This window comes from Protopterus annectens, chromosome 2.part1 (genome assembly GCF_019279795.1).
Source record: "Protopterus annectens isolate FY-2018-M chromosome 2.part1, PAN1.0, whole genome shotgun sequence".
In the NCBI taxonomy this organism is placed as follows: Eukaryota; Metazoa; Chordata; order Ceratodontiformes; family Protopteridae; genus Protopterus; species Protopterus annectens.
The window spans coordinates 1,757,948,505-1,757,970,854 of NC_056729.1; the positions used below are offsets into that span (position 1 = coordinate 1,757,948,505).

At 40.5% G+C, this 22,350-nt stretch overlaps 1 protein-coding gene across 1 annotated transcript in view; it reads left to right on the top strand.

Annotated features, from left to right (window-relative positions):
* Positions 1-22,350, top strand: part of DISP3 (dispatched RND transporter family member 3) — a 2,757,501-nt gene that overhangs the window by 143,306 nt on the left and 2,591,845 nt on the right. The gene's annotated exons all lie outside the window — the stretch shown is intronic.

The following is a 22,350-nucleotide window of genomic DNA, read 5'->3' on the forward strand; positions in this document are numbered from 1 at the left end:
GCATGTCCTAACAGCTCTGGGTTTAACATAGCTTTATATGTTAGGCAGAGATCTCATCGGAGTAGGTGATATACTACAGAGTAAAGCTGGAGTTTTTTGAGAAAGTCAGTATAGGGCATCTGCTTGAGGCCAGTAATCCTCTTTGTGAGGTACTTCTGTGGCCTTTCCTGCTGCTGCAGATGTCTTGTGTGGTACATTCCAAAAGGGGTGTTGTACTCTATAATGGGTCTAATGAGTGCCGAGTAGAGGGGAACAATGACCTCTTTCTTCCTGGATGAGAACCCTTTTGTGATGAGGTGTGCCACATAGAAGGATTTCCTGATTACAGTGGTGATGTGATTATCAAAGGAGAGACTACTGTCCACCTGGGTCCCAAGGTCTCTTATTACACATTCGGCATTAAGTAGACTGACGTTTATGTGGTAGCTCATGGGTACAGAGTGTTTACCAAAGGGGATGACAATGCACTTTTTGGCATTGGGCTTGAGGCCATGCCTCTCACACCAGGCATCTGTCTCAGTGAGACCCTTCTGTAGGATGTCCACATCATTTGGGGACTCGACTATGGCTCCTAGTTTGCAGTCATATGTGAACTTCGTTAGCCAGAGGTCTTCTGTGTTAGCCTGTACTTCAGAGAAGTAGATACCAAACAGGAGAGGTCCCAGGACTGAACCCTGTGGTACTCCACTTGTCACTTGTTTGAAGTCAGATTTGGAGTCTGCAACTTTTACAGTGTGGGTTCTGCCAGTGAGCCAATTGACAACCCACGTTGTGACATAGGGATTTATACCTAGTTTAGTGAGTTTAGCTATAATTCCAGAATGGCGGATGGTGTTGAAAGCCTTGGTGAGGTCAAGATAGGCTGTGTGAACCACCTTACCCTCGTCTACGGCTTTGGTGACTGCCTCAAAGAAGTCAATCAGGTTCAGAAGGCATAATCTGCCTTTCACAAACCTGAACTGGGTGGGGTCCAGAGTTTGGAGGTTACCAATGTCTTTGTTTGAGTTCCATGATGATACATTCCATGGCCTTGCAGACCAGACTCATCAGGGTAATAGGGTGATAGTTCCCAGGATCAATGATAGCTCCCCCTTTGTAAAGTGGGATAAATGTTGCTGTGCGCCATTTAGTTGGCACAAAGCCTGACGTGAGACTATGCTTGAACATGGTGCTTAGGTGGGGAGCCAGTTTGTTCTAAAGTTTGTGTAAAACACAGCCTGGGATGTTGTCCAATCCCATGGATGCTGTTTTTTTGGTTTTAGAGAATGCAGCTTTTACCTGCATAGATGTGATTACAGGGGCTCTGCATTCTTCCTGTATAGATATGGACCCTTTAGAGAGTGAGAGGGGGTAAAGTTAGCACTGAGCTTATCTGCCAGGATGCTGGCAATATCTGTTGGTTCTACAATTTTCATGCTGTTCTGCTGCAACTCAGAGCAGATCTGGGTGTTGCCATTGAGATTCTTGACATAGCTGTAGAATGCTTTGTGGTTGCCCAGAATCAGTGACAATTTTGTTTTCGTAGCTAGCTTTGGAGAATCTTATAAATGATCTCAGCTTCTTACTGAGGCTGACCAGGGAGCTCCTCCATGCATGGGATTTTACTCTCTTTTACAACAGTTTTTTCCTTCTGTTGTAGAGTTTGTTTATGGCAAGGGACCACCGGATTACCTTCCTTTTTTTGGAGGATAATATCTTAGTTCTGTTTGGGATAGCACAATGCATGCACTCGTGTAAGTGCTTATAGAGTGCATTTGTGTAGTATTCAGCAGTCATAACTGTATTGTCCATCTGGATGGGTGTCATGAAGTTTGCCACTTCTGCCTTAAGAAGCATGAAGTTGGCTTTGGAGAAATATTTTACTGTGGTTTCCTTAATGGTGGGTGGTGGCGGGATGCGGATATCTAGGGTGATTAGCTTATGGCTGGATCTGACCAACAAGGATTTGACTTCAGGTGTGGAACACCGGTCACTCATGTTGGTAATGACTAGGTCTAGGATATTGTTACCCCTGGTGGGGGTGTGGATTAGTTGATCCAGGGCATTGGAATTTATCAATTCCAGAAAGTGTTGAGGGAAGGAGTTGGTACATGAGTAATTTTCCCAGTTAATGGTGGGGTAGTTGAAATTGCCCATTATTAGAGTGTTTGGTTGAACCCTAATATTTTCCAGTACATCAAGAAAAGAGGAGTGGGAATCCTGGGGCATGGTGGGGGATCTGTAGCAAGCTACAATTTGGATTGCAGTTTTGCCCAGAGTTAGTTGCACTTGGATAACCTTGGATGCATTATGCTGCGCAACTTGTCTGGAGGTGTGGATATCCTTAATGAATATGGACACATCCGCCTTTGGTGTTCTGGTCCAGGTTAGATGGCTGAAAAGTGTGGTATGAGTTATAGCCTAGTAATGCAGGGGTGCTCTCTAGAGCCTTGAACCAGGTCTCAGTCACTGCACAGATATCGATGTTCTCCATTTTAAGGAGTGCCTCGAGTGAGTGCATTTTGAGATTTAGACTTCTAGCATTGAGTAGTATTACCCTCAGTTTTTGCTTGCCTGTTCCTGTTACAGTGGTGCATTTGTCATTTCTTTCCTCACATCCAAAAAGAGGAGGAGTTTCCATACTCTACTCCAATTATCTCTCCCAAATCAGTCCCACATTAGACTTACCCTCCTTCTCCCCAGCTGAACTCCTACTGACCAACTTCAAACTTAACAGTTTCAACACCATAACTGTCGGAAAAATCTATATTCCCCCTGGTGATAATATTACCATATTTGAGAACATCTTATCTCACCTCTCACATACCATCCACAATGAAATAATTATACTGGGAGATGTAAATATTGATTGGCTTAAAATACAAGCTCCCAACACTGCCTCATGTATAAACCTACATGGGTTTGAGCAGCTAATCACAACCCCAACCTACATTAATAAATATCCCCTACCTAGCTCTCTTCTTGACTGGATATTGGTCTCCCACCCTCAAAACTATCATAACTCCCAAACCCTTCCAAATGCCCTCAGCGACCACTGCCCTATAACAGTTACCAGACATACTCCCACCTTACCAAACCTAACAAATTTATTACCACCCGCTCACTTTCTCATTTCTGTCCTAACTCCTTTATTCACCAACTCTCCAAAATTAACTGGCCTTACCTCACCACTCTTCCTTTAGATGAAGCTGTCCACTCCTTCAACATTACATTCCTAAACATTCTTAACTCCCTTGCTCCTCTTTACATGATTAGAATCAAATCTAATACCGCTCCCAGGCTCACTAAATCTACCAGAACCCTCATGAAAGACCGGGATAGGATTTGGAAAACGTGGACTAAAACTAGGATCCCTTCTCTTCTTCAGAAATATAAAGAACTCAGAACTAAAATTAAAAAAATCGATTATAACAAAATAAACTTCTATGGCAATCCTCCCTCTACTGTTAAATCGGACCCAAAGAAATTCTGGAGCTCTATTAAACAGACTCTTCATCCAGGAAACCCTTCCTCTCCTAACCCATGTCCCAATGCAACACCTGAAGACATAACCAACAAATTTAACAATCATTTTATAAACCCAATAACCTCCATAATAAATTCTCCTCCTCCCCCAGAAATAACACTAGCACCCCCACAAACTCTATACCTCTTCCAAACCCTCCTAACTCCTTTTCTCTAAAAGCAGTATCAACTAACTATGTAAAGTAATTACTCTCTAAACTTAAACCTTGCTCCCCATCTGTTGACAAGCTACCCTCTTACTTCCTGCAGATTGCCTCTGAACCTCTTGCCTATCCTGTATCCATCTTAATCAACCGATCCATTTCTAAATCCTATGTCCCCACTGTATGGAAAAATTTCTTTACCTTACCCATTCACAAAGGGGGCAACTCCTCAGACTTATCCAACGGCAGACTGATTGCCATACTCTCTCCACTCTCAAAAATCCTAGAGAAATGCATTCACAAGCAGGTAATGCATTACCTTCATGAGGAAAACCTTCTCGCACCCACACAGCATGGTTTCCGTCCCAAGCATAGTACAACTACTGCACTCATATCATTCATCAGCATAGTCTACCTAGCTTGTGATAACAAACTTGTTTCATGCCTATTCTTTGATCTTTCTAAAGCCTTTGACACTGTCTCTCACCCACTCCTTCTAGATAAACTCACTAACTTACATTTCTCTCCCCCTGCTATCTCCTGGTTCTCCAGCTATCTCTCTACCCACCAGCAATCAGTTAAATGGCTCTCTGCACTATCCTCCCCGCTCACGTCAATTTTGTTAGACTTTTTTTGAGTTATCATAGTGTATACAATACTAATGATTCACCTGGTCTGTTCCCTTCTGGATGTTATCTTAGAGCATAATTTGTTCATGTTTGAAGACTGTTTTATGTACAACATACTGGTGTAGCTATGGGCACTGTTTGTGCCAATAGCTACGCTAATATGGTCATGGCCCAGTGGGAGTCTGACCATGTGTTTAACGAGAATAATAATTTTTCTAGGTTTATCCTACACTATGGTCATTTTGTGGACAATGTTTTTTGTTTGTGGCAATGACTATAGTTCATTGTGTGAATTTGTGGAGTATCTTAATGCTAGCCCGAATTTCTTGACTTTCAAGTTTAACTCTTCAAATAAAGTGGTTTCTTTCCTGGATGTACAAGTTTTTTTGACCCCTGATGGGTTAGAAACACAGATGTATAGCAAACCTTGTAGAACCAACAACATAGTGCATGCTAAAAGCATGCACCCAAAGTTAGTAAAAAGAAATGTATTAAAGGGACAGTTTTATAGGTCTGCTAGGTTGCACACGAAAGATAGTCATATGTATGAGTCCTTTGAAATGATATCATGTAATTTGAAAGATAGGGGTTATAAACAGGATGACATATCTTAAGTACAGAATGAGGTTGTCTCATATTGTGACACCCGATCTAATTCTTATTTAAACTCTGATACTGAATCTGTTAATAATAGGACAAATTCCTTGAGCAGGACAAGAATGTGTCTTACTTTTTCCAGTAATTTGTCTGATATTTGTGATATCAAAAAACACTGGAGAGTGTTACAATCTGATATGAAATGTAGAGAGGTATTGGGTGAATTACCACAATTTACATTCAAGAATCAGAAATCTTTAAAAAGAATGCTTTGTTACAAATCGACTAACCCAATTAGACAAAGAATTCGTAATTTGGGTGTTGACAGGCTGGGAACTTTCCCTTGCCATCACTGTACTACGTGTACATATATCAATAGTGATAATATGTTTGTACATCGTGATAATATGTTTGTACATCCAGTAATTGAACGTGTCTTTGAGCTCAAGGTATGTGCAGATTGTGATACCTGTAATATAGTATACCTAGCCTCATGTGAATTATGTAAAATGCTTTATGTGGGAAAAACAAATAGATGAGCGGATACGTGGACATCTGTACAGTATCCATAGAAATGATAATAAAAATAAAATGCCATTGCTACGCATGTAGCGTTAGCAGGGAATGACCGTTATTTTAAATTTCTTGTTTTAGAGATATGTCAGTTAAATGCTAGAGGAGGGGGACATACTTACTAAAACTGAATGCCTGGAAATAAAGTGGATGTTGCTTTTACAAGCTGTAGGCAGTAAGGGGTTAAATGAGTTCATTCCCCCAAAACCTATTTTAAAGTCACGTGATTTACAACACTAATTGTTTAATAGTATATAAGTTTGTGAGTGCTATTTTAATGTAGATCTGATGAAGTATCTAGACTGGTACGAAAGTGCTCATCTTTTACAATTTTTATTGCTTTGTCTGAAATAAGTGAGTGTTATTAAATTTTTATTAAATTTTCTTTTGCACCACCGCAGTTTGGTTCAGTTTCTCTAGCCGTTACTTCATACAATTTTATATCCTGTACATTTGAACTTCTTAGTCTGTCTTTTATTTCTATTCATTTAGCATCTTTGTTATGTTCCACAGGATCTTCATAGATATTTCTCTAACATGTATCTATTTCTTCTTTTTTGTTGGTGTTTCAATTTCTTTCACCTTGTTTTTCAATTCTCTATAAAACTTTTTTGGGTCTGTTTGGCGTAGTGCATGCTATATCCTGATCTGTTCTGATACTGCACATTGCTTTTAAAATGTCTACCTTTCTGAATATTTTTGTTGATCTGTTCCCTTTTATATACTCTTCTTATAGTGACACTTCATTTCGTATTTGCTTTATAGTTTTCTCTCTTCGATGCTTCCATGATTGCATTTCATTTCTCCCCTTCCTATCCCTTACTGCCCTGTGTTTTTGTGGTAAGACTTTATCTGTTATTAATTTAACTGTACAGTAATATATCTTGTTTATTTCCATTGTATTGCATTGTTTTATTAAATGTTTACGTTTTTGGGTTTTATTGACTTTCCGTAGTCTATTTCGTTCATTGAACTTAATATGTCTGTCCATCCGTATTAAATCAAGTAACTCTTCTTTTACATCATTTGCCTCTAAACTGAGGGCACATTCTTTGTTCCCCATTTCCTGCAGGCATTCTATAGAAACTTCCAGAGCACCTTCATGTGCCATATTCTCTTCGGTTTCATCCTGTGTCATCTTTCCCATTTTCATATGGGAACTCACTGGCATATCACTCCACAGTGTTGACTGTGCTAGCGTTGCCATAGTTTCCCGTTCCTCGCCTTGCTGTACAACTCCAACTGAACATTTGTACTCATTTCCTATGGAAGGCTCCAAAGTGTCTTCATATGGTAACTGACGAGATGTTTCCCACCACACTTGTTTCTCCTTGAATTTGGGGCTCCATTGCTCTGTCCTGCTGTGATGTTATCCGAGTCAGATTTTCTACAGTAAGTCCTTCACTTTGCAGGTAGTTCATAACTTCAGCTTGTATTTTTTTAACTTCTAGTTTACTAAACTTTTCTATTCTATATTCTCTGTGTTCTTTTTTTTTTACTGTGAAATTTTCTGTATCTGGATGCCTTTTCCTGCATTACTCTTTGAATATTTTTGGGACTGCTTTTTTATATTGATTAATTTGGTTTCCCCTTTGCATAAATATTGCACCATATCAGATCTCTCTTTCTTTCCCATTTCCATATTTATTTTTAATATCTTTGAAAAGTCTATGTTTTGTTCTTTATATTTTCAAACTTCTTCAGTTACTTATTTTTCCAAACAGCCCTAGGTTTCTCGGTCTATGTAATGTTTTTCATAAATCTGTTGTATTGATGAACATAAATTTTTATTTGAAGCTTCTGACAGTTTTTCTTGTGCAAGTATTTTTATTTTTTCTAATTTCTCTATTAATCTTTTTTGTATAACTTCTGTCTGGAAATTCTGGGCTACTTGCATAATAGTAACAAGACATAATTTCTTTCTTAGCCTCAATAGTCCACTCTATCGTCTTGCTCTATCAGTTTTTGTGATTTTTGTAGACTGCTACTTGCTTTTACAACAGGGGGGCTCCATTGTAGGAATGTTTCCGTACTTTGAAGATTCTACACAGTCATTTTTTTCCAGTCTTAACACCAGTGCGCCCATCAGGATTGGCTTTTTTTATCCTGGGTCTTGTACACACAGCTATCTTTTTTTAACCTATTTCTGACCTATGTATCACTGTCATCTTGATGAGATTTTATGAAAAACAGTGTCCCCTCATGAAGGTACTCACCAAGACCTGCGGATGAATTCATTTCAATCAATGCTACTCTCCTTTGCTTGCTGATTTTATCATCTCTGCATTCAGCTCCCTAAGTTACCTAAACTATATACCTATTTTGCAGCTACACGTTAATACTTTTCTGGATTCTAAAGTTCATCTTTTTTGTTTTCCACAATTCAAAGTGCCTTATGTTCCATCGAGGTCATGACAATGTTTCAATTCTCCCAGTGGTGGATTTCTTACACTTATTAACATGTTCAAAACAAACGTGTTCAAATTTACTCCAGTTATTAGTTAGATCATTAGAGTTTAGCATGGATAAATTGATGGAACTGATTTTTTCACTTGATTTGTCAAATGTTATCTTGGTTTGGTGTTTAAAATGTCTGCTTGACTGAACTGAAAATTCAAATACAATATTAATTTATTTATTTATTTAGCATTTGTTTTCTGGGATAGCCCAGTTGGGAAGACCACCATACCTCTTTTCAGCCGAGACACAAAGAAAAACTCCACATCCAAAATTCATAAATACAGATACTGTTGTTCTTCTTTTTTTCGGCTTTTCACGGTTAGGGTTCGCCACAGTGGAGCTCCGGTCCGCTAATGATTGGCAATATATTTTTTACGGGTGCCGAGGTGCCAGCTCGATGCCCAACCTTCAACGAAGGCAAGCCCATTCTATGCATGTCTTTAGAATGCCACTTGACCGCAGGGAGGACATGCAGACTCCACACAGAAGGCGCTTCAGCCAAATATCGAATGGGAGAATCTCTTGCTGTGAGGCAACAACGCTACCGCTGCACCACCGCATCTTGAAATACATACCTTACTATACAGCCACAGTCCATCTTTCACTTCATTGTTCATACATTAATAATCCAATGCATCAAATAAATGAAAATGTACAGAAATACAGATACTGTACATTTTCATTTATTTGATGCATTGGATTAGTAATGTATGAATAATGAAGTGAAAGACAGATTGCGTCTGTATAGTAAGAGAGAAAGAGAAGAGGGACTAATGTATTATATATAAAACGAGTAGCTGCTAATTGGGAGTGTGATAGGAATACAGCCAAGTTTGTGAGAGAAGTTTGAAACCATATGGCTTTGTGGTGTGCTTTATGTGGAGGGAATGGAGTTCCATAATATTGTAACATAACTGGAATAAAGTGAATTATTGTAACATAACTGGAATAAAGTGAATCATTGTAACATAACTGGAATAAAGTGAATTATTGTAACATAACTGGAATAAAGTGAATTATTGTAGCATAACTGGAATAAAATGAATTATTGTAGCATAACTGGAATAAAGTGAATTATTGTAACATAACTGGAATAAAGTGAATTATTGTAACATAACTGGAATAAAGTGAATTATTGTAGCATAACTGGAATAAAGTTAATTATTGTAACATAACTGGAATAAAGTGAATCATTGTAACATAACTGGAATAAAGTGAATTATTGTAACATAACTGGAATAAAGTGAATTATTGTAGCATAACTGGAATAAAGTGAATTATTGTAACATAACTGGAATAAAGTGAATTATTGTAACATAACTGGAATAAAGTGAATCATTGTAACATAACTGGAATAAAGTGAATTATTGTAACATAACTGGAATAAAGTGAATCATTGTAACATAACTGGAATAAAGTGAATTATTGTAACATAACTGGAATAAAGTGAATTATTGTAGCATAACTGGAATAAAGTGAATTATTGTAACATAACTGGAATAAAGTGAATTATTGTAACATAACTGGAATAAAGTGAATCATTGTAACATAACTGGAATAAAGTGAATCACCTGCAGAGTTTGTTTCATATGCTGATCATAAGGCGCGATTGAGTTCTGGATTGTTGGTGTCTTGTTGGGAGGTAGTTTGGTAAAGTATTCTGGAGTGATGGGCAAAATTATCTAGTGGACATAATTGATTAATACTAATTATATTGTTAGAGATTTTAGTAAGCAATACAGCCAATATGTTATTCACCCTTTTTGGAAAATGAATAAGCTGCTTAAAATTATTAATGAAAAGCAGATCGTATCATTTTTCATCGGTTGCTATTGTGTATGTTCCATTAATCCAATTAATGTTTGGAAATTTAAAATCTCCCACTATTATTAAATTATTAATATTGAAATTAAAATTGGACGGTGCAGTGGCTTGTGTTGTTGCCTCCCAGCAAGAGGTTCTTTAGTTCGATTCTTGGCTGGGGTGCCTTCTGTGCAGAGTCTGCATGTCCTCCCTGCGTTCCTTTGGGTTTCCTCTGGATATTCTGGTTTCCTCCCACATTACAAAGACATGCATCTGTAGGGTTTCTCTCAGGGCCTCAATTGAGAATTGGCTTGTTCCAAGTCACACTTCCCTGGTAAACAAATGTTAAATATAAATAAATAAAATTAAAATACTTGATTTTGTATTTGTATTTTAAATTGTATATTTATGCTTTTGTATATTTATGCTTTTGTATACTGTATATTCCATAGTGTATTTATGTTATATTCTGTTAACTGTTTTTGGAGCTTTTCTCTCTGGGCCTCCACTGAAAATGGGCTGTGCTTGGTGCAGTGGACTTCCCCGGTTATCAAACTTGACATAAATAAATAAATAAATAAATAAATGAATAAATAAATTGTTTAGTCCTGTAATAAATCTACATTGATACAAAACAGTTAAAACAGGACTTTTATAGAAAGATAATAGGTAGATAATGTTGGTTACAGGTCTAACAGTAACATGGTATAATGGTGAAGATGTTTATCTCTTAAACACAAGGTACAGGGTTTAATTCTCACCTTTAGGAGATTGGCTAGGCTTAAAATTGTCCGGAAGGGCAACTAAACTAGTATGAACCTATGAACAGAATTCCCAAAGCTATGTTCTACAGCGATTATCCTAGTGGTTATAATATCTTTTACAAACATTGCTAAACAGCAAAGTGTTCCCTGCACATACAGCAACTGCAAGGCTCCAAACCACTAATGTCACAAAAAAAAAAAACTAAGCCAGCAGACAATGGCAAACTGCAAATCTTTAATAGGACTCCCATAGAAAACATAGGTAGTCCATAAAAACTGAAACTTTACTTAGCCTTCTTCAGTGTTGAACAAATGAATGGTAATTAACACATTTAAATACTATATATATTGAAACATGGTGAGCAAGCATTGGTCCCTCACAAACGCTCATTTAATCCAGGTGAAAATAATGCAGCTAATTTAATAATCCATTTCTTTTCCTTTGAATTTAAGAGGCTATGCCATCCAGCGTTATTAGCCGTATTGCCCATGATTCTGCCAATAACTGTAATCCTAAATACAGCATTAAGATGTCTATTGGTATGTTTGAATTAGGTATTACTAGATTGTTTATTCCTAATTTCACTTAAATGTTCTGAAATTCGAATCCTCAGTGGTCTAGAGGTCTGACCTACATAGAATGCAGAGCAGGTACAGGTGGCTAGATAAACCAGCCAGTTGGTTCCACAGTTGGCAAAAAAAAACTAATATTGTAAACATTGCCCATATTGTAGCTGGAAAAATCCTTTGCTTTACTGACAATCCTACAATGGGTACAGTGGTAACAGGGAGCACAGCCTACTAGTGAGTCCCCAGTCAATGACCTTTGACTTAAGTCATCCGGACCTCTAGGAATATGCTTGTAATAATTCAACTGGGAACCTGCCCCTACGAAATGAGAATAAGCACCCCTGTACCCCAAAATGGTTGAAAATTAATCATCAGCTTGTAGTATATTCCATCGTCTCAGCACACTGTTCAGCAGACTATCCGGATTTCTGCCATAAGTGTCACCAAATTATCTAATCATCAGCTTGTAGTATATTCCAATGTCTCCGCACACTGTTCAGCAGACGATCCGTATTTCTGCCATAAGTGTCACCAAATGAATGACTGTTTGGGTGTCCACTCATTTGTGTTTATACTGTTAAGTATCCTGCCTGTTCAGTGCAGATACAGTGTTACTAGCGCTCAGGATGTGCCCCACTGCATAGCCCCTATCTTTAAACCTAGAGATGAGATCATCCCTATAGTGTTCATAAGTATCTGACTTTGAGCAAATGCGTTTGATCCTAAGCAATTGGGACTTGGGTATGTTCCTGCAGATGTGGGGTGGATGGAAGCTGGAGGCATGGAGAAGGAAATTATATTGGGGATACTTTCGGTATACCTGTGTCTCCAAAGTATGATCATTTCTCGTAATTAATACATCCAAAAAGGTAATACTCTGGGAATAATAATTAGCTGTAAATTTATGCCCCACGTGTTGTCATTTAGATAACCTACAAATTCCCTTAGATGTATCTCATCCGATCTCCATACCATCCAGCAATCATCCAAAAATATTCTCCAGATGTCGATTTTGTCCAAATATGTATTGTGTATTTTGTCATAGATCAAAAACTCCTCCACATATGCCATGACTAAATCGGCATAAATAGGGGCAAATGATGCCCCTATGGCTGTCCCTTGAGTTTGCCAATAACATTTATCCTGATAGTAAAAGACATTCTTAGTCAATACATGTTCAGCAAGCCCAATAAGGAAAGTATTAAATCCAGGGGGATAGAATTCAGACCTATGTAGCCAATATTATAGGGCATCCAAACCCACCCAATGTGGAATACTGGTATTTAGGGCCGAGACGTCCAGAGTGCAAAGTAACCATCCTGATTCTAATTGTGTGTCAGCAATGATTTGGAGGAATTTTGTGGTGTCCTGAAGTCTGCAACGTACCCACCTAAGTAAAGGTTGTAAGTGTTGAGTTAGAAATTGGGATAGGAGTTCTGTTAAAGAGCCCCTACCCAAGACAATAGGCCTACCTGGTGAGTGGTTCAGGTCCTTGTGTATTTTGGGAAGAAAATGTATATATTGATTATTAGGATCCATAACCATTAAATGATGTAAGTCATGATCAGAAATAATGCCTTCTTATAGGGTCATAGATTAGTACTAAGCTAACTGCCCTTGTGAGCCATTTTAAGCCTAGCCAATTATCACTTGTGAGATTCAAACCCTGCACCTTGTGTTTGTAAGGCAAACACCTTAAAAATTTGGCCACCCTCCCAACCCTCCCTAGCTAAGTTCAAAAACTGATCAATGTCTTTCCTGAACCTAAAGGTGGGGTCTAGGGGGGTACAAGTATAATGTTCCTTTCCTGAAGCTAAAGGTGGGGTCTGGGGGGGTACAAGTATAATGTTCCTTTCCTGAACCTAAAGGTGGGGTCTAGGTGGGTACAAGTATAATGTTCCTTTCCTGAACCTAAAGGTGGACTCTAGGGGGGGGTACAAGTATAATTTTCTTTTCCTGAACCTAAAGGTGGGGTCTAGGGGGCTACAAGTATAATGTAACTTTCCTGAACCTAAAGGTGGGGTCTAGGGGTGTGCAAGTATAATGTTCCTTTCCTGAACCTAAAGGTGGGGTCTAGGGGCGTACAAGTATAATGTTCCTTTCCTGAACCTAAAGGTGGGGTCTAGGGGGGTACAAGTATAATGTTCCTTTCCTGAACCTAAAGGTGGGGTCTAGGGGGTATAAGTATAATGTTCCTTTCCTGAACCTAAAGGTGGGGTCTGGGGGGGGGGGGGTACAAGTATAATGACGCCCATCCCTTAGTTGTCTGAACGCTTCATCATTGTACTGTGTCCAGTTCATGACTACCACAGCCTCCCCTTATCTGCAGGCAAAATTACCAAATCCTTATTCTCAATCAATTCTTGTAAAGTTGCTGTTTCGATCTTTGAGAAGTTGTTAGCTTTACACGTGTTCCCTAAAATTATAATGTAGTTCCATCAACACAGAAGTTTGAAACATGAGCACATTGGGGTGCATATGGGGTGTAAATCTGGAACTGTGATACTGAAATTTATCACCATGTACAGCATTATCAGAATCCTTAAAAAACATTGTTAAGTTTAACAATCTACAAAAGGCAGTAACATCCTCAGCAAGCTTATCTTCTGAAACAAACAAACGAGAATAAAACTTAGTCCCTTACTTAGTACTTTTAATTGCATGTTAGACAGCGATACATTTGAGATGTTAAGAACATTGTTCTGGTTGATTATTTCCGAGTCATTAGTCCCAGTAGGCCATCCATATTTTCTATACTTTGCATGATTTCTACCCCCCTGACATGCCGCTGTCTAAAGGGTTGGCTGTTTTAGATACAGGGGAATCTCCATGCTGTTGCGTGTCAGGGTCTGTCACAGATAATGATTCATCACCAGAGGTTTCATAATTAGAACTAGAATATGTCGTTCTTTCCAAAATCGATTGGGGTCTCTTGCTTTTGCCCCCTTTTTTGACCATATCATTAAACCTGACCTGTTTGCTCATATTACTAAACTGTGTTCCCTTGTCGTAATCTGCTAGATCCCTCTGAAATGTTCTCATCTTTTTGGACTTAAGATATTGCTCTACGTTGACCAAGTCCTTACTTAATTTGTCAAGACAAGTTTGGTACACTGGCAGTCCCTCATATGTTTTGGTAATCTCACATAGTCTAGTTAGCTCGACCATGGCTGTTTCAATAGTCCTATCATAATAAGCTAACAGGACATTAACAAAGCCCATTGATGCTTGTTGTTCAGCCACTGCCCATTGTTCAGTTAATTCTGCATCAGTCTTGCCCACCAAAGGCTGAAGGCAAACCCTTAAACCCCGTGGGGCCATGTCCTTGGTCAAATAGGCCTTAAATAATTTTGCATGTCAGACATTAGTTCTTAGGGACCTCATTTGTTTGGTTAAATTCTGCAAATGTGCTTCACAGGAAGCCTCCAAAGTTATGGGAATAGAATTGTTGTGTGTATTGGTGTCCATGCCCAGGCTAAAAACCCCCAAGTTATCCTTATCGGCTGACAAAACCTTCAGGATGCTAGTCAAATCCATGGCAATGGGTGTTACAAAAGGAATTTCCTATACATAAAATCAATATATCAATTTATCAATAATAAACCAAAATTCCAGATCTACTGCCCCTGGTGGGAGAAAGGATTGAATTACCCAAAAAAGGAAAATATTAATTTTAGCGTTTCGGCCTGCAGTGCATAAAATTATTTAGTGACTACTCACTAAAAATATTTTCAAAATGCCCGATTGGAACCAAAATCCCAACTGGAATATCCATTAACCTCAACAGCAATGCAGCATTCCGCATCATACATTAATCCAGCAATCTGGTTATTCATGAACCAAAGAGGACAATAATAGCCCTTGCTCTCAATTCACGAAGTGCAATAATAATATCTGGATCATTACAATCTCAATATTTATGAAGCAATGCTATGTCCACTTGTTCTTGTCATTAATAAAAACCGAACAATAACAGCCGGTGCTGTGATTGATAAGTAGAACTGAAACAAACATTGCTAAACCACCACTAATTCTTTTTGCCCTTAAGCAATCAATGGGTGTGGTCATTAATTCCCCAAGTAATGTGGACATCCTGCAAGAGGGCCTCACCCAAACAAATGACTTGTGCCAGAAACATGGCCTCAAGCTGAATGCCAAAAAATGCATCATCATCCCCTTTGACTAGAGTGACATCCCCACATATTATCACATTAATAACAATGTCCTAAGTGTGCAATCAGTCGTGAAGGATTTGGGCACCCAGGTTGATAGCAACCTGACTTTTGACCACCATGTTGCTTCCGTCGTATGGAAAGCTTTCTACATGGTCCACCTCATAAGTAAGGGTATTGCATCCACAGACAAGGAGGTCATAGCATCCCTGTATTCTTCCCGTATAAGGCCAATTACTGAGTACAACACCCTCTTTGGCATGTACCTCACAAAGCATATGCAGCAGCTGGGGAGACCACAGATGTTCCTCACCAGAAGAATCCAGGGCCTCAAACATCAACCCTACACAGATAGGCTAAAAACCCTGTCCCTCCACTCAGTTTCATACAGACTCCTCAGAGGTGACCTCTGTCTGGCATATAAAGCAATTTCAGACTCCACCTTGATGGGACTGCTGCATATCCGCAAGTCAAGCTCCACTCGAGTAACTCACTCGTGTGACTTCAACCTGGTCTGTGACATTAATAGGACTTGTTGGAGGGACTTTGTGTCCCAAAGTCTCCCCTATTTGTGGAATAGACTCCTTTCCATGTCAAGCAGAGTACCTCATTAACCCTTTTTAAGCACAATCTGGATAACTGGATGGGAAACAGAAAATACACTCCTGGGATTCCACCTGTGTCCCTGCTGGACAGCGTCTTTGGGTGCTGACTTGTCTAAACTTTGGATAAACTCTTAACTAGGCTTATAAGTGCCTCAGGGGTTAATAGCCTATTAAGTTCCTATGAGCCTGTTAAAGAAGTTTTCTCCTGGTAATATCATATCCTTAGAATTCTGTGATTCAGTAATTACTACGGCATCATATTCATGGTTATTACAAATCAGTTGAAGTTCATATATTTTATTATATAATCTCATAGCATTAGTATAATAAATTGTTAATGAGCAACTTGAACAATCCTTATCATTTCCACGGTTAGCACTTGAGGGAAATCCAAAACTGGTTTCACCATACCACTATGTTTCCTACTCAATAGTTTACCACCATGAAAACTCAAGTGAAACCTGTCTTTGTCAAATAAATTCTCTCTGCCACAAAAATGATCACAGATCGTTAAAACATTCAGATCTTTGGAAATTCAAAATCCAGAGAACCATGACAGTATTTGAATTTAATGCTAATGCATGCTAATGCAAAACATGTTACTTTAATGAATGCCCACCCCCATTTGGAACAGGGTTCCTATTCACATTAAGCAGAACCTTTCCCAAGCCCTCTTCAAATGCAATTTTGACCAATGGATGGGGAATCACAAATTCACACCTGAGCTAGTGTCTGTGTCCATTATGGGCAGAGGCAGTCTGCAAGATACTCAATGCACAGGCATAAATCCATGCCATGGTCTTGCCCCTAGTGGCCAGATATTAGGAGAAATCAGGTTATATTAGTAATCTGCTATGACCGATGAAAATCTGTGCCTGATTTTGGGCGTTTGTTCCCCCATAATTTTGGCTTAGACCAGGGTTTGTGCACCGAGAGGTTGTGCAGTGTGGCTAATACTGGTGCACGGATCACTGAGAGGTTGTGCAGTGTGGCTAATACTGGTGCACGGATCACTGAGAGGTTGTGCAGTGAGACTAATACTGGTGCACGGATCACTGAGAGGTTGTGCAGTGTGGCTAATACTGGTGCACGGATCACTGAGAGGTTGTGCAGTGTGGCTAATACTGGTGCACGGATCACTGAGAGGCTGTGCAGTGTGGCTAATACTGGTGCACGGATCACTGAGAGGTTGTGCAGTGTGGCTAATACTGGTGCACGGATCACTGAGAGGCTGTGCAGTGTGGCTAATACTGGTGCACGGATCACTGAGAGGTTGTGCAGTGTGGCTAATACTGGTGCACGGATCACTGAGAGGTTGTGCAGTGTGGCTAATACTGGTGCACGGATCACTGAGAGGTTGTGCAGTGTGGCTAATACTGGTGCACGGATCACTGAGAGGTTGTGCAGTGAGACTAATACTGGTGCACGGATCACTGAGAGGTTGTGCAGTGTGGCTAATACTGGTGCACAGATCACTGAGAGGTTGTACAGTGTGGCTAATACTGGTGCACGGATCACTGAGAGGCTGTGCAGTGTGGCTAATACTGGTGCACGGATCACTGAGAGGTTGTACAGTGTGGCTAATACTGGTGCACGGATCACTGAGAGGTTGTGCAGTGTGGCTAATACTGGTGCACGGATCACTGAGAGGTTGTGCAGTGTGACTAATACTGGTGCACGGATCACTGAGAGGTTGTGCAGTGTGGCTAATACTGGTGCACGGATCACTGAGAGGTTGTGCAGTGTGGCTAATACTGGTGCACGGATCACTGAGAGGTTGTGCAGTGTGGCTAATACTGGTGCACGGATCACTGAGAGGTTGTGCAGTGTGGCTAATACTGGTGCACGGATCACTGAGAGGTTGTGCAGTGAGACTAATACTGGTGCACGGATCACTGAGAGGTTGTGCAGTGTGACTAATACTGGTGCACGGATCACTGAGAGGTTGTGCAGTGTGACTAATTCTGGTGCACGGATCACTGAGAGGTTGTGCAGTGTGGTTAATACTGGTGCACGGATCACTGAGTGGTTGTGCAGTGAGACTAATACTGGTGCACGGATCACTGAGAGGTTGTGCAGTGTGGCTAATACTGGTGCATGGATCACTGAGAGGTTGTGCAGTGTGGCTGATAGTGGTGCACAGATCACTGAGAGGTTGTGCAGTGTGGCTAATACTGGTGCACGGATCACTGAGAGGTTGTGCAGTGTGGCTAATACTGGTGCACGGATCACTGAGAGGTTGTGCAGTGTGGCTAATACTGGTGCACGGATCACTGAGAGGTTGTGCAGTGTGGCTAATACTGGTGCACGGATCACTGAGAGGTTGTGCAGTGTGGCTAATACTGGTGCAACGGATCACTGAGAGGTTGTGCAGTGTGGCTAATACTGGTGCACGGATCACTGAGAGGTTGTGCAGTGTGGCGAATACTGGTGCACGGATCACTGAGAGGTTGTGCAGTGTGGCTAATACTGGTGCACGGATCACTGAGAGGTTGGGCAGTGTGACTAATACTGGTGCATGGATCACTGATAGGTTGTGCAGTGTGACTAATACTGGTGCACGGATCACTGAGAGGTTGTGCAGTGTGACTAATACTGGTGAACGGATCACTGAGAGGTTGTGCAGTGTGGCTAATACTGGTGTACGGATCACTGAGAGGTTGTGCAGTGTGGCTAATACTGGTGCACGGATCACTGAGAGGTTGTGCAGTGTGACTAATACTGGTGCACGGATCACTGAGAGGTTGTGCAGTGTGGCTAATACTGGTGCACGGATCACTGAGAGGTTGTGCAGTGTGGCTAATACTGGTGCACGGATCACTGAGAGGTTGTGCAGTGTGGCTAATACTGGTGCACGGATCACTGAGAGGTTGTGCAGTGTGGCTAATACTGGTGCACGGATCACTGAGAGGTTGTGCAGTGAGACTAATACTGGTGCACGGATCACTGAGAGGTTGTGCAGTGTGACTAATACTGGTGCACGGATCACTGAGAGGTTGTGCAGTGTGACTAATTCTGGTGCACGGATCACTGAGAGGTTGTGCAGTGTGGCTAATACTGGTGCACGGATCACTGAGTGGTTGTGCAGTGAGACTAATACTGGTGCACGGATCACTGAGAGGTTGTGCAGTGTGGCTAATACTGGTGCATGGATCACTGAGAGGTTGTGCAGTGTGGCTGATAGTGGTGCACAGATCACTGAGAGGTTGTGCAGTGTGGCTAATACTGGTGCACGGATCACTGAGAGGTTGTGCAGTGTGGCTAATACTGGTGCACGGATCACTGAGAGGTTGTGCAGTGTGGCTAATACTGGTGCACGGATCACTGAGAGGTTGTGCAGTGTGGCGAATACTGGTGCACGGATCACTGAGAGGTTGTGCAGTGTGGCTAATACTGGTGCACGGATCACTGAGAGGTTGTGCAGTGTGACTAATACTGGTGCACGGATCACTGATAGGTTGTGCAGTGTGACTAATACTGGTGCACGGATCACTGAGAGGTTGTGCAGTGTGACTAATACTGGTGAACGGATCACTGAGAGGTTGTGCAGTGTGGCTAATACTGGTGTACGGATCACTGAGAGGTTGTGCAGTGTGGCTAATACTGGTGCACGGATCACTGAGAGGTTGTGCAGTGTGGCTAATACTGGTGCACGGATCACTGAGAGGTTGTGCAGTGTGGCTAATACTGGTGCACGGATCACTGAGAGGTTGTGCAGTGTGGCGAATACTGGTGTACGGATCACTGAGAGGTTGTGCAGTGTGACTAATACTGGTGCACGGATCTGCACCTAAATACGGACTAAATAAGGGAAAAGAAAAGCTGAGAGGATGTTTTATTTGCAGCTACTAAACATTGTAAGGAATATTTCCAGGTTTTCTTCCCCAGACAGTGTTCATGAAACATAAATAACAGTCATCTGTGATCTTCCCTCCTGGACAGTGGCAGTACTGCAAGCATCATGCTCATCTGGGCATTTCCCTTCATGTTCAGGGTGTCTTTAACACAAAAATGAAAAGGATGGAGAACATGAATGGTACTCATGTCTGATCTTCCACCCAGCATGCAGCATAGTGATTTCTGCTGTCAGTTCCTCTAGGAGTGTCTTTTCTGGTCTGATGGCCTATTGAACGCGAGGCTCAGACAGCTGTGGGCATTGTACTGCTGCTGTGAGTACAACTATGTTCCTGCCATCTCAGCTCCTTGCATTAGGGTACCATACTTTTGTTATAAACTTGGGGGTTCAGAGCCAAAACCCGCTCTGAAGAGTACACGTGTACTGATCACATACATAGTTATTACGAATGTGTGCAAAAGTGTGAATGCTTGCAGGGAAATGAATTCTGTGCTTTACCGAAACTGATGTAATCCTACATAAGACAGAGTTTAAGACTTTCAGCGTGTTTCTGGCTGTTGCTGCGTGTGTGCCTGTATATGTATGTGTGGTTTACAGCTTGAGAGGTGGGTTTGTGTGTGTGTGTGTGTGTGTGTGTGTGTGTGTGTGTGTATACACATGAAAGTATGCAAATGCATGTCTCCAACCATGGTTCTGAGTTGAAGGTCTGTGTGTTTTTTTTTGTGTGTGTGATTGAGAAGGTTGTATGTATGTGGATTATAAGTCTGTATGCGACTGACTGACTGACAACAGGTTTCGTATGTTTGCTGCGTGTGTTAGTATATATTGTGCTTGTGGTTTGCTTGGGATATGCTGACTGACTGAATGAGCAGTTTAAGTGGCTAATAATTACAATGTAGGCAACCAATAATAAAAAAATTCATCCCTGGTTTAACACAACTGTCCCTCCCTGTGGGGAGGCAGATGAGGCAATAAGTCACCAAGGAAAAACTTTACAAATGCATTACCAACAGCATTATATTTTTGCATCAGGCAGCTTGTCACCCATTATAAAACGTGCCAGTCAGGAGCAGCTCCATAAGAGGTGTGTCTGCTTCCAGTTTTTACTTCAAGGATGTATACGTGCCATTCTTACTAGAGCCTGCGTTCCCACGTTCGACATGCATTATTGATCCAGGGCTGTAGAAATCAGCTGTCCTTTGGTCCTTTCTTTCTCCTTGTAGCTGCCATCCTGTTTCTTTTGCCCTTTTGGAGCTTCAGCCCAGTAACTGAATTGTCCACATTGTTAAATATAACACATGCAGTCTTACGGTAAAAATTGAAATACAAGAAGGATCTACATCTGAGGGTTCTACCTACCTTCCTTCCTGCTGTCCACTATGCTATGATGGCCCCTTTATCTAGCCTCTGATGATGGAGTTGTCTGTAAGCCAGTGAGATATTTATGTGTTTATTACCTGTAAAGAGTTTAGGTGACAGATCTTCAATGTTTTCTCTTGAGGAGCAGAATTAGTGCTCAGTGAGTGGTTGGGACAAACTGGTGGGGTAAGGTTAAGACCTAGGCATGGTCAGAGATGTGGTATGATATTGTGACATGTGGTAGCATGACCTACCAAGAAATATCTCTCCTTGTAGATCAGAAGACATCAGAGCAGAGCATCCATTATTTCTGTGGAAACCACTTCACTTGCATCACGACTGAACAGCTGAATTAATTTATCGTGAATAATTGTTACAGTAAATGTACTTGTCAGCCTGATTTCATACATAAATAACACACACACACACACATATATACGTATATATATATATATATATATATATATATATATGTGTGTGTGTATTATATATATATATGTGTGTGTGTGTGTGTGTGTGTATTATATATATATGTGTGTGTGTATATGTGTTTGTATATATGTGTGTGTGTGTGTGTGTGTGTGTGTGTGTGTGTGTGTGTGTGTGTATATGTATGTATGTGTGTATATATATATATATATATATATGTATGTGTGTGTATATATATATATATATATATATATATATATATATATATATATATATATATATATGTATATATAGATATATATATATATATGTGTGTGTGTGTGCGTGTGTATTATATATATGTGTGTGTGTATATGTGTGTTTGTATATGTGTGTGTGTGTGTGTGTGTGTGTGTGTGTGTGTGTGTGTGTGTGTGTGTGTACTTGTAAGAGCAAGCTACAGTAAACATTCCATATGTGGACGTATAAGAGCTTTCCATGGCTTTAAACCATGTCTCAGTGACCGCACAGACATCAGCATTCTGTAGGGTAAGGAGAACTTCTAGGGAGTGGAGTTTTTTGTTTAGACTCCTAGCACCCTTTAGATTTTCTTGGTTTTGATTTGCTAGGTGGGAAGTACTTTCAGTTTGGCATTGCCTAAAAAACGCACTATGGGGAAAGACAATGTTTTAGTTAATATTCGAAAGCCTAGGGGGGAGAGGTGCAGACCATCACTGCAAAGCAGCATGTTCTGGTGCCCTTTTCCTTCCATGCTAAAAAACATTGCACCCCCTTAGAATGACACCAGAAACTAAGCCAATTATTAAAGTCCCTCTGGATGTAATAAAACTGTATGAGTGCATGCAGATTAGTAACCACTCAGGTA